Genomic DNA, 11,657 nt, shown 5'->3' with positions numbered 1-11,657 from the left:
GATATTCTGACGAAAAGCGCTTAATTTTTGTCACGGCAGCACAAATTAATTCTAATTCATTCCGTGATGGCTGCACAAAATTTAAAGTGAAGAGGAGGGGTCGGGGTGGTTATGGTTAGGGTGGGGGAAGGAGTAAGATTAAGTTATGGTTAAGGTTAGGGTTGGGGGTAGGAGTAGGGTTAGTAATAGTGAGTTGAAAAAAAACTGGCATGAAAATTTTACTCATTTTGTCACTGGACCACGAAAAAATAATGTGAGACTGGGCTGGTGCAGGACACTGCTGAAACCCTTTTATGACTCTATGGTGGCATCAGTCATACTTTACGCTGCGGTCTGCTGGTGCTGTGGAAGTTTTGTGAGGGACAGGAAAATGCTCAACAGATTAGTCAGAAGGGCTGACTCTGTCATGGAATGCACCCTGGACCCCAGAGGTGGTGGGTGAGAGGAGGACAGTAGCTGACATCAATTATGAACAACCCCTACATGAGACTGCGGGAGCCTTAAGTAGCTCCTTCAGTAACAGAACGCCTCTGCAGGTCATTCATCCCAACTGCAGTTTTGTATAATACTTCAGAATGTAATGCTGTAGCCACCTGCTGATTGTTTTGCACTATAAATGTCTACCACCACTCATTTTTGTGCTTTATCACATGTATGTCTGTACAACGTATGTGCATTAATTTTACTTTATCTTTACATACTTATACTCACTTATACTCTATTTTTTACAGAATCTGTTTCATACCAGCATTTTTAACCCCTTAACGCCCATCGTCGCATATATGCTACAATCTCTGACTCAAATATGCAACTTACCAAATTGACCTGTATGCCTGTTGTCGCAAATTTGCAACATACAATCATTATTATTAGAACATAAAGTCATTACCAGAATACCCAATATTACTATCTAGTTTTTGTGCAAAAGTGAAATTATTAATCTCAACATTATTTACTATCTACTTAAAGGCAAAAACACACACAAAACATTTTTTTTTTATATACAGCTATATAAATTTGGGTGTTAAGGGGTTAAATTTACCAGCAAATATGGCAATACACTTAATACACTTTATTGGTTGGGGGAGGTGATGGTCTCGTGGTTAAGCGTTGGGCTTTGGACCAGAGGATCTTCGGTTCAAATCCCAGCCTGACCAGAAAATCACAAAGGGCCCTTGGGCAATGTCCTTAATCTCCTAGTTAGTGTTGATGTGTAGTGGGCGCCTTGTATGGCAGCAGCCTCACATCGGGGTGAATGTGAGGCATTAATGTGTAAAGCGCTTTGAGTGTCTGATGCAGATGGAAAAGTGCTATATGAATGCAGTCCATTTACAATTCACAAAACAAATATACAGGAAATGTTGAACTTGTTTCTCATTGTCATTATGGGTGTTGTGTGCAGAATTTTGAGGTGAAAAAAATAAATTTCATCTGCTGTGGAATAGGCTGTTACATAAAATGTGGAAAAAGTGAAGTGCTGTGAATACTTTCTGGATGCACAGTACATTCAACTGAGTGTATGACAGGATATATTTGTGTAATAACAGTTTATTTAAAACATTTTATAGTGAAATCAGAAATGGGGGTTTTACTTGGAAAAGCCTTGACATACACCCTGAAAAATGCAGTGATTGAATCTCCACCACATTAACACTAATTCAAAAACAATAAATGCTGTCATTTTGTATGTCTTTAAAATAATCAGACACATAATGAGGATAAACTGATTAAAAATGTGGTAACCTTTGCTGCATCAGATCAATTGAAAAGGCAGCAGTGCTTTCTTCCATAAACTTGCCTGTCTTGAGGATGGTTTAGTGTATGCTGGATGGATGATGATTTGGAGCAGGTATGGTTGGACTTAACGGCAGCTTGAAAGGATCTTGACAGTTTTTTATTTTTGTTCCCCCCCCCCCCATTTCCAAAGCTTATATGTAGATCTGGGGCTGGTGGCCACCAAGGTCATCGCTGCAACAAAAACCAAATTATTGTTCTGGTTATTTTTAACATGTTCTTCAGGACAATAAGTAGGTAACTGGAGGTCAGGCCAGTTTAGACTTGCTATGGTACAGGCTGTGTGTTGTCATTTCAGCCAGACACTTGATACAGTTTCACTGATTAGCAGTCCAATAAGAACAGATGAAGGCGGATCAGGATTGACCAAACTGAGCTGAGCTTTCCAGTTTTGTTTTTGCCTCCTCTATTGTCATTAAAACATAGCATGATGACTTTTACTTAAGACCTTAAGTAAATATTTTGAATAAGTACCTCTGTCACAATCTGAATTTATTTAGGGGACACAAAAGTCATCCATGGCTAATCTGTGCAAGACAGGAGAGCAAAAACAGCTGTTGCTTTGTATTAGAACAAACTTAATAACTCAGAATAAAAAAAATTGGGTCAATGTAGAAAATGCAAAAACAAACAAATGCAGTGACCCTTGCATTTATTTTGACTTATATTTCATTGCAGATTGTATGAACCTGAGATATTTCATGTTTTGTATGGTCAACTTCTTTTGTTAATGTACATCCATTCCTGCTTATTAGGCTTGCATATGGTCCAAGAAAAAGTTGGGGTAGAGCCATTGTATTCTAAATATAAGGATTAAATCATCCCGGTTCCAGCTAGCTTTCTTGTGATATGTCTGGATGAACATTTCTGAATATGTCATTGACTGTGTTTACACCATTGATTAAACACCATGCAAACTGTATGGTAAATCTTTGTCAAGTCAGCAGTTGTCAAAAACTGAGTGACCATGTCGGACATAGACTAGTGAGGGAAGCCACCAAGACACTCAGATAACTGAAAGAATACTGTGGAGGTGGGGATGGTGTAACATTTGCCTGCTGCATCCCCACTCAGCTTCATGTTAGAGCGGAGTAGAGGAGGACTGCAAAACCTTAAAACAGATCAAATCTAGGCTCAGATTTAGCATATGCCTTTTTGCAAACTGCATCTGAAATTTCTCAAGTTCTTTTAAAGAAAATTCTCCTTTATACCGCTTCATCTTTAAGCTGTATAGTGGGTGATGCAACAGACAAACATTGCATTATACACAGAAATCTATAACTCCTTTATGGTGTCTTGATGGCTTTCCTCACTAGTGTCCTTCCAGCATGGTCACATTTTTTTTTTCATAACTACATAACTGACACAGGTTTACCATACAGTACCATACTTCTTCCATCTCTTAATGATTGATAGAAATAAAATCTTAGACATTCAGTGTTTTTGAGATGCTCATGCATCCATCACCTGACTTGTCTTAAGAAAACTTAATGTTAAAGTGATGATTTAATCTGTGTAATTAGAATAAATTGTCCCGGTCCCACGTTTATTTTATTTATTTATTTATTTTTTGTAATGTGTTGCAGGCCTTAAATACAGGAATGGATGTATATTTGTAAATGAAATGACGATGACCACACAAAACATGAAATATCTTGGCTTCAAACTATCTACAATGACACAAAGGTCAAAGTAAATGTCAGGATGACTGATATTATTATTATTTTCCATATTGTTCCAACTTTTTTTCTGATTTGGGGTTGTACATGGGGAAGAGTGTGGAATATTGTTAAATATTTCACAATCTGTTAGGAAGTTGCTTGATTTCATTTGTTAAAATTTCTTTAATTGAAGTTTTCGTTTATGGAGCACTCATTACTTTTAGGTCAGAAGGGACGTACCTTTGAAATTAAGACAGATAATTCATAAATATACTTAACAATCGCGCACATGTTTCGTCATGAGAAAATGCGTTTAAAATACATTTTTTTAATCTCACATTCCTAAAGTAATTCCAGTATGATGTGGAATACGGTTGACATTTTTTTTACTTAATCATTTCGTTGATACAACCCTGCAATACTGCGCCTCCTAGTGGTAGGGATCAGGCTTCACATAGGAGGCGCCTGTAACCATCTGACCATTTCTTATCCAATGGCTGACTGCTAAACAGAACCGGTTCAAACCGGTTTCACTCTTATTTTTCAGCGTATAAACCACAAAAACATTTGTTTGCATTAAACATTCGCCATTTCACACAGCATCTGATCGACTGTTGACTGTAAACTCTCACAAAAAAGAGGCATTTCACCTCCTACACACAAATTTGCTTTCCTGCTACCAACATGGTCAAAAAGAAGGTAATATTTTTATATTTTATAATATTTTTCATTGCATATATTTGATAAAATTGCTGTATTTTGTTCCTATTGATAATCTTTACGTCCGAATCATTCGGAGAACATTTAAATTATAGCAGTAAGTCATGTCTGGTGCATTCATTTGCCTATGCAGGGTTTTTGGTAGGGTCTGTTTTATTTTTATTGTTTTCCTTCTGGCGCGAAGAAAATAATTATTAGTGAGTTGTTATTTAAAAGCAGTCACTTAAAGCAAATTAAGACGGCGATGTGCTATTTAAGCCTAAAATATTAATAGAAATGTGTATAAATATCTCGAGCTGCAACCTGTAAAATTTGAAGGATGGGGGAGGGGAAGTTTCAAATATTTCTCTCTTGATTTTGAATGTACTGATTTTTAATAAACCATGAATCTATTAAGGTTCAGATACATTTGGTCCGTTGTGTTTTTTTTTTTTTTTTTTTTAGAAAAACTGATTTTCATATATATATATATATATATATATATATATATATATATATATATATATATATTCATTTGCCTATATTCTGATTTTTTTTCTATTAATTTTAGCGGATCATGTAAAAAATTTTTACAGGGTGAAAATTGGTCACAGTTTAGAAATGACGTATTTTGAAGTTGAGTCATTTTACTTTTTATATTTGTCTATTACCTATGTCGGAGTTTTATAAAACTAGGTTTTCTGTACATGAGTCGCTAGTATCACACTAATTATATATATGAAACAAACAAAAAATGCACACGTTTGCTCGTTTAGTGTGAATGAATTCGGTCTTATTTGCAGGATTTTGTTTTAATGTGAAACAGCCGAACAAAAACGTCTGTGGAATCATCAGTGGAATTTGAAAATAAAAATAAAATCTGTGTTATTTTCGTTGGTTTGTATCGGGTACAGACTAATTTGATCAGTTCCTGGACAGCTGGCTGCCTTTGCGCGCTCTTGCAGTACAAAGGAAACTGTCAGAGCGCCAAGCCGTTACCATGGAAACACTTTGAATTTAAATATGCGCGGGAAGTTCTTTGTAAAGTTCAAACACAACAGGGGAAAAAAAAAAATAGAAACTCCCATTCTAAAAGTGATGTGATATTTATATGTTTGGAGTTGTTAAGCTGCACTATGTATACTTTTTTCAAACTTTACATATTTTTTCCTTTTCATCCTGTTCAGGAGGCAGCTTCCACCACTGAGGTTTGTAGCAACAATTTATTTTTCACATGATCTGTTAATATTTGACAAATTGTTCTAGGATTCTATCAGGGATTATTGTGCTTAATTGTGATTCACCTACTTCACGGTGTAACAATATTTTCAATCAGGCCATTTGTAAAAAATATGTAAAAAAAAACTATTTTGTGTGTGGAATTAACTGAAAACTTTTCTTTCTGTAACAGAGAAGATGCTCAGAACGTCTGAGGGGGGTAAGTTATTTTCATCGTAGTTTCACAATTATTTGTTTATGAATGATTTCCATAATTTTGACAATTAATCTAACCATGCAAAAATGCTTTTTGTGTTTGCTACAACAAAATTTTACTTTTTGTGAAAGGAAGAATTAAGTCATTTTGTGATGAAAAGCACATAAAATTAGGAGATGACAGCCATACATCTGAGGGTGTGCTCAGTTTCTTAAGCTTGTTCTTCAGTGTCTGTCTTCAGTATTGTTACTTGATGTGGTAGCAAATAACAGCAACCCCACACCCCTACCTTGTCTTGCAGAAATCCAAACCTGCACTTAAAGTGGCGTCTGCGATGGCGACAACTGGAAAAGTATGAATGCCATAGCTGATTGCAGATTGTCTGTAGATATCACATGTGAATGTTATGCATGACTTTCTGTTCTTGGAAAAACATTAAAACATTAACATTAAAACAGAAAAGGGATGGGACCTTGACCAACACTTAATTGCTTTCTCTCTCTCTCTCTCTCTCTTTCTTTCTTTTTGGTCTAATTAATTGAATATTATCATTGAATTATTCTGAATCATGTGATGAATATGAAAAAAAACCTTGCTGGCCTTACAGCTCTGCTTTGTTAGTAATCAATTCTTCTGTTGTTCTGTAGAAGAAAACCAAAGCAAAGAAGCCTCCTACAGAAAGTGAGAATGCCAAGACTGAGGTTTGTTACATTATGAAAAGATGCAACAGTTTATACAATAAATAAATTAAAAATGTTAAATACACACACACATATATATACACACACACATATACACACACACATATATATACGTGTGTGTGTGCGCGCGCATTATTATTAATTGAGACATTAATTAATCCATTGTGCCACAAAACTATTTTAACATTTCAGTAATGTCAAACACGTCATTAAAACTTCAAAAATGATTGTTGCTTTTTTCTGTTATGTATCACGTTACAGTACAATTAAAATGGAAATTCTAACGTAATATCGCCCCCTGCTGGCTTGTCACAAGACAAAAGAAAGGACATCAAAAAAAATAAATATTTGAAAGCCTTTTTCCTTTGGGTTTGGTAAACTGATACAAATAAAGCACTTTGAAAGAAATGCAGCACTGAATTTTTTTTACTTAAGAAGTTGACTGTAAAAGTCAGCAATAAATTAATTATATAATAATTTTAAGTAAGTATTGCCTGCAAGTAAATTTATGTTAAATGGCGATTAGAAAATATTCCACGTATCAGTAAAATTTAAACACACACAGAATAACAGTGGAAACAGGAAATACTGGGATTGCCTGACATATTTACTAAAATTTTAAATCTTCAAAATCTGATTGTAAATGTCCCTGAAATAACATATTTCTGCTGCCACAGAATTTGTCTTTTCTAATGTCTGATTTCTTTCTAATTTAATTTCTAATTATTCTGTACACTACAGCCATTAAATTACTTCTAATTATTCTCCACTTTGTTTAGTATGACATCACATGACAGTTCTTGTATAGTTAAACTTTGAGGCATCCTGCAACTTGCATAACAAGCATTTGTCATAATTAGAGTGCATAACCCTGCCAGCGGGCAAAAACACCCGATACTCGATTTTGTGTGGTCCAAACACCTAATTTTTATGATCAACATATGTCTTTAGTTTTTAATTACTGAGAAAAGCCTACCAATGAAAATGCACTATTAGTGAATTGTGAAGAATTTGTTTTTAATCATCAATCTGTAACTGATACTCCTGTAATGTGTCATGTTTCATTCACTAAATGTTTCGAGTAATCAAATAAACAAAATATAACTGTTGGTTGGTTCCAGAATAACAGATTCTGCTGCGACGACAATCACACATAAGAGAAAATTGTATTCATGCTTCCACAGCCTGTATTGTTTTGTTTTCATTTTCTTTTCCCTGCAGACCAGTGCCAGCGCCCCTGAATCCAACTGAATGACTGAACTGCCCTCTACATGTACTTGGTGACTGTACAGTTTTAAAGAAGTATTTTTTACCAGGTTTTATATTACAAATTGTCATTTCTAGATTTGTTTTGGGCATGCACCTGATGAAACAAAGTTGTTTTCAACATTCATATGCATTTTAAAATAATTCATTGTCCATATCCTGTAGACGTGGCAGTTTTTTTTTTTTTTTTTTTTTGGTAAAAGCAGAGTACTGCTAATACAGCTGTTTTCCGCTAAATATTAAATGTAATTTTAAAATACGGCAGCTACAGCATGTTGTTACAAGTTCACTTATAATTTTACCGATAAAGAAATGAATCATTCAGCTAATGCTTTGAACATTTTTATATCCACATGAAGTGTAAGCAGTGAAAATGCTGCCAAAAATAAAATTAAATAAATGAAAGTAGAGCTGATAATCTGTTTAATACATACCAAAAGCATGTATAATGTGAAGCTTGTCATCTGATTTAAACAGTTCTGTTAAATTATGTCCTGTAAAAGTGGAAGGAAGCCTTAGCTTAATGTTGAATAAAATTCTACAAAATGTAGCTTTGTTTTCTTTATTGTATGATAAGTGTGCCAGAGAAAGTTGAAGACTTTGACGACTATTCCACATTAAATGTATCTGTCCCAGTTTCACCACAGAGGGACGAGTGAAGCCTCATTGTCACGTTTGGATCAGTCAAAAGCATCGTATCTGTCATCAGTCTGCATGCTGGCCAGAAACAATTATGTAGCTAGGCTTTATTGTTGCTCCACCTTGGACAGCTAATGGGAAATTCTGAATTGAGGTATCATTTATTCCAATAATTGACGTGCAGCTTTATTCCCTTTCTAAGTGGGTAGTCTATTACCTGTCTCTATATATGCCTGTCTAGGTGTAAATGATTTGCACATAAACCTCAGTGGAAATGTGATATAATAAAACAATCTTGCATATTCATACATCTTCATTTAACTTGTGTACAGTTAATGTGTGAGTGTGTGTGTATTTCCAAGTGTTTTATGTATTTTACAGTTATATACAGGGTGACAGTAATACTGCTCATTTTGTGTGTATGTAAGTATACACACACATATATGTGTGTGTGTGTGTCACTTTATACATGCTTCCCTTAGGCAGTATTATTAGATGGCATTGCTTAAATTTTCATTGTTACGCAGATGATACCCAGCTTTATCTATCCATGAAGCCAGAGGACACACACCAATTTAAACTGCAGGATTGTCTTACAGACATATAGACATGGATGACCTCTAATTTCCTGCTTTTAAACTCAGATAAAACTGAAGTTATTGTACTTGGCCCCACAAATCTTAGAAACATGGTGTCTAACCAGATCCTTACTCTGGATGGCATTACCCTGACCTCTAGTAATACTGTGAGAAATCTTGGAGTCATTTTTGATCAGGATATGTCATTCAATGCGCATATTAAACAAATATGTAGGACTGCTTTTTTGCATTTACGCAATATCTCTAAAATTAGAAAGGTCTCAGAGTGATGCTGAAAAACTAATTCATGCATTTATTTCCTCTAGGCTGGACTATTGTAATTCATTATCAGGTTGTCCTAAAAGTTCCCTGAAAAGCCTTCAGTTAATTCAAAATGCTGCAGCTAGAGTACTAATGGGGACTAGAAGGAGAGAGCATATAAATTCTCTCTTCTGAGGAGACAAAGATAAGTCTTTGCTGTGAATGCCAGGTGTTATGTTTGGAGGAAACCAGGCACCATCTCTACAGTGAAGCATGGTGATGGCAGCATCATGCTGTGGGGATGTTTTTCAGTGTCAAGAACTGGGAGACGAGTCGGATTGAGGGAGAGATGAATGCAGCAATGTACAGATATGTCCTGGATGAAAACCTGTTGCAGAGCACTCTTGACCGCACACTGGAGCGATGGATCATCTGTCAGCAGTACAGAGTACACAGCCAAGATATCAAAGGAGTGACTTCAGGACGGGCTGAACGGGGACTGTTAGTGCACAGCCATTTTCAGATCTCTCCAGAGATGTTCAGTCGTATTCAGGTCTGGGCTCTGGCTGGGCCACTCAAGGATATTCACAGTTTTTCTGAAGCCACTCCTTTGATATTTGGGTTGTGTCCTTAGTGTCATTGTCCTGCTGAAAGAGGAATCGTTGACCCAGGCTGAGGTCAAGAGCCTTCTTGAGCAGGTTTTCATCCAGGATGTCTCTGTACATTGCTGCATTCATCTTTTCCTCAATCCTGTCTAGTCTCCCAGTTCTTGCTGCTGAAAAACATCCCTACAGCATGATGCTGCCATCACCATGCTTCACTGTTGGGATGGTGCCTGCTTTCCTCCAAACATGACACCTGGCATTCACGGCAAAGACTTCAGTCTTTGTCTCATCAGACCAGAGAATTTTGTTTCTCATGGTCTGTGAGTCCTTCAGGTGCCTTTTAGCAAACTCCAGGTGGGCTGCCATGTGCCTTTTATTAAGGAGTGGCTTCTGTCTGGACACTACCATACAGACCTGATTGGTGGATTGCGCCAGAGATTGTTGTCCTTCTGGAAGGTTCTCTCCTCAGAGGAATGCTGGAACTCTGACAGAGTGACCATCCGGTTCTTGGTCACCTCCCTAAGGCCCTTCTTCCTGATCTCTCCATTTAGTGGGATGGCCAGGTCTAGGAAGAATTCTGGTGGATCCAAATTTCTTCCATTTACTGATAATGGAGGTTAATGTATTCATTGGGACCTTCAAAGCAGCAGTTTGTGTCCTTCCTCAGAATTGTGCCTTGAGACAATCCTGTCTCCGAGGTCTACAGACAATTCCTTTGACCTCATGCTTGGTTTGTGCTCTGACATACAGTCAGCTGTGGGACCTTACATGTAAACAGGTGTGTGTGTTTTTCCAAATCCTGTTCAGTCAACTGAATTTACCCCAGGTGGACTCCAATTAAGCTGTAGAAACATCTCAAGGATGATCAGTGGAAATAGGACCTGAGCTCAATTTTGAGCTTCATGGCAAAGGCTGTGAATACTTATGTACATGTGATTTCTTTTTTTTTTGTTACACATTTGCAAAAACCTAAAAAAAAAGTGTCGAATTCTTTTTTTTGGGGGGGGCAAATTAATTTTATCCATTTTGGAACAAGGCTGTAACATAAAGTGTGGAAAAAGTGAAGTACTGTGAATACTTTTTAGCTGCACTGTAACTTATTCCACAGTCCTACTATAAGCTAAGTTAAAATTTCAGACAAGTAGGGAAGTGCATGTTGGGAAGGTGTCCTAGCACGGACCCACAACAGGGGGCGCAAATGAACGGACAATGAATAAGCCAAAAAGTAACAATTTAATGTTGTGATAATACACAACTAAATTCACAGAAATCTGCACAGTCAATTGATACCAGGTGACGTGTGGGCAGGCTCGAAGATAGAGGACCCCCGACGAGAGAGAAGCCGCGTCCCACACGGCTTCCACCACCAACGGTCTGAAGAACACCGGAGCCGCCAAGTCCCGAGTCCCCAGGTGGCCTCTTTCTTCGGCTGTCGACCCTGGTACTGCTGGCAGAAAGCAGAGATAAGATGAATGAGTGTGAGCCCGCACACTCAGTAATCCACAGTCCATACACAGGAGGGAGCACCTCCACCTCCAATCACACACTCGTGCAGCTCCTGGTTAACCACTTATCTGGTTTGGGGTGTGAGGCGAAGCCGTCGCTGTCACACCAAACGCCAATTCCCCAGACAAGGCAAAACACCAGGAAAACGGCCGCAACAGAAGTTCAGATTAGGCCACAACGTATTAGTCAGCAGAGAAATTACCTCTTCAGTAGTTGCGATTTCTCGGTGAGGAGGTGGAATTGCAGTCCGGCTTTTATGGTGGCGATGATGATGATGAACGAGTGACAGCTGGTGCAGAGGATGAATGTCAGCTGTCACTTCTTCTGGGTTTGGCGCCCTCTCGTGCTTGGAGCCCGCACTCCAAGCAGGTCGCCCTCTGGTGGTGGTGGGCCAGCAGTACCTCCTCTTCAGCGGCCCACATAACAGTGCAAGTCCATTAACACATTTAAAAACAAATATTAAAATCTTCAAATCAATTCTAAAATGAACTGGAAGTCAGTGGAGTAAGTAA

General features: G+C 37.5%; 1 long non-coding RNA gene across 1 annotated transcript; it reads left to right on the top strand.

Annotated features, from left to right (window-relative positions):
- The first annotated feature begins 3,950 nt into the window (after window positions 1-3,950).
- LOC117513888 lies at window positions 3,951-8,103 on the top strand. Its single transcript, XR_004561744.1, has 6 exons — window positions 3,951-4,154; window positions 5,342-5,362; window positions 5,566-5,592; window positions 5,891-5,941; window positions 6,237-6,290; window positions 7,512-8,103. It is a non-coding gene; the product is annotated as an uncharacterized LOC117513888 (long non-coding RNA).
- Window positions 8,104-11,657: the final 3,554 nt, after the last annotated feature.

This window comes from Thalassophryne amazonica, chromosome 7 (genome assembly GCF_902500255.1).
Source record: "Thalassophryne amazonica chromosome 7, fThaAma1.1, whole genome shotgun sequence".
Classification (NCBI taxonomy): Eukaryota; Metazoa; Chordata; class Actinopteri; order Batrachoidiformes; family Batrachoididae; genus Thalassophryne; species Thalassophryne amazonica.
The sequence above is the reverse complement of the archived record's forward strand: the minus strand, read 5'-3'. Positions and strand labels throughout refer to the sequence as shown.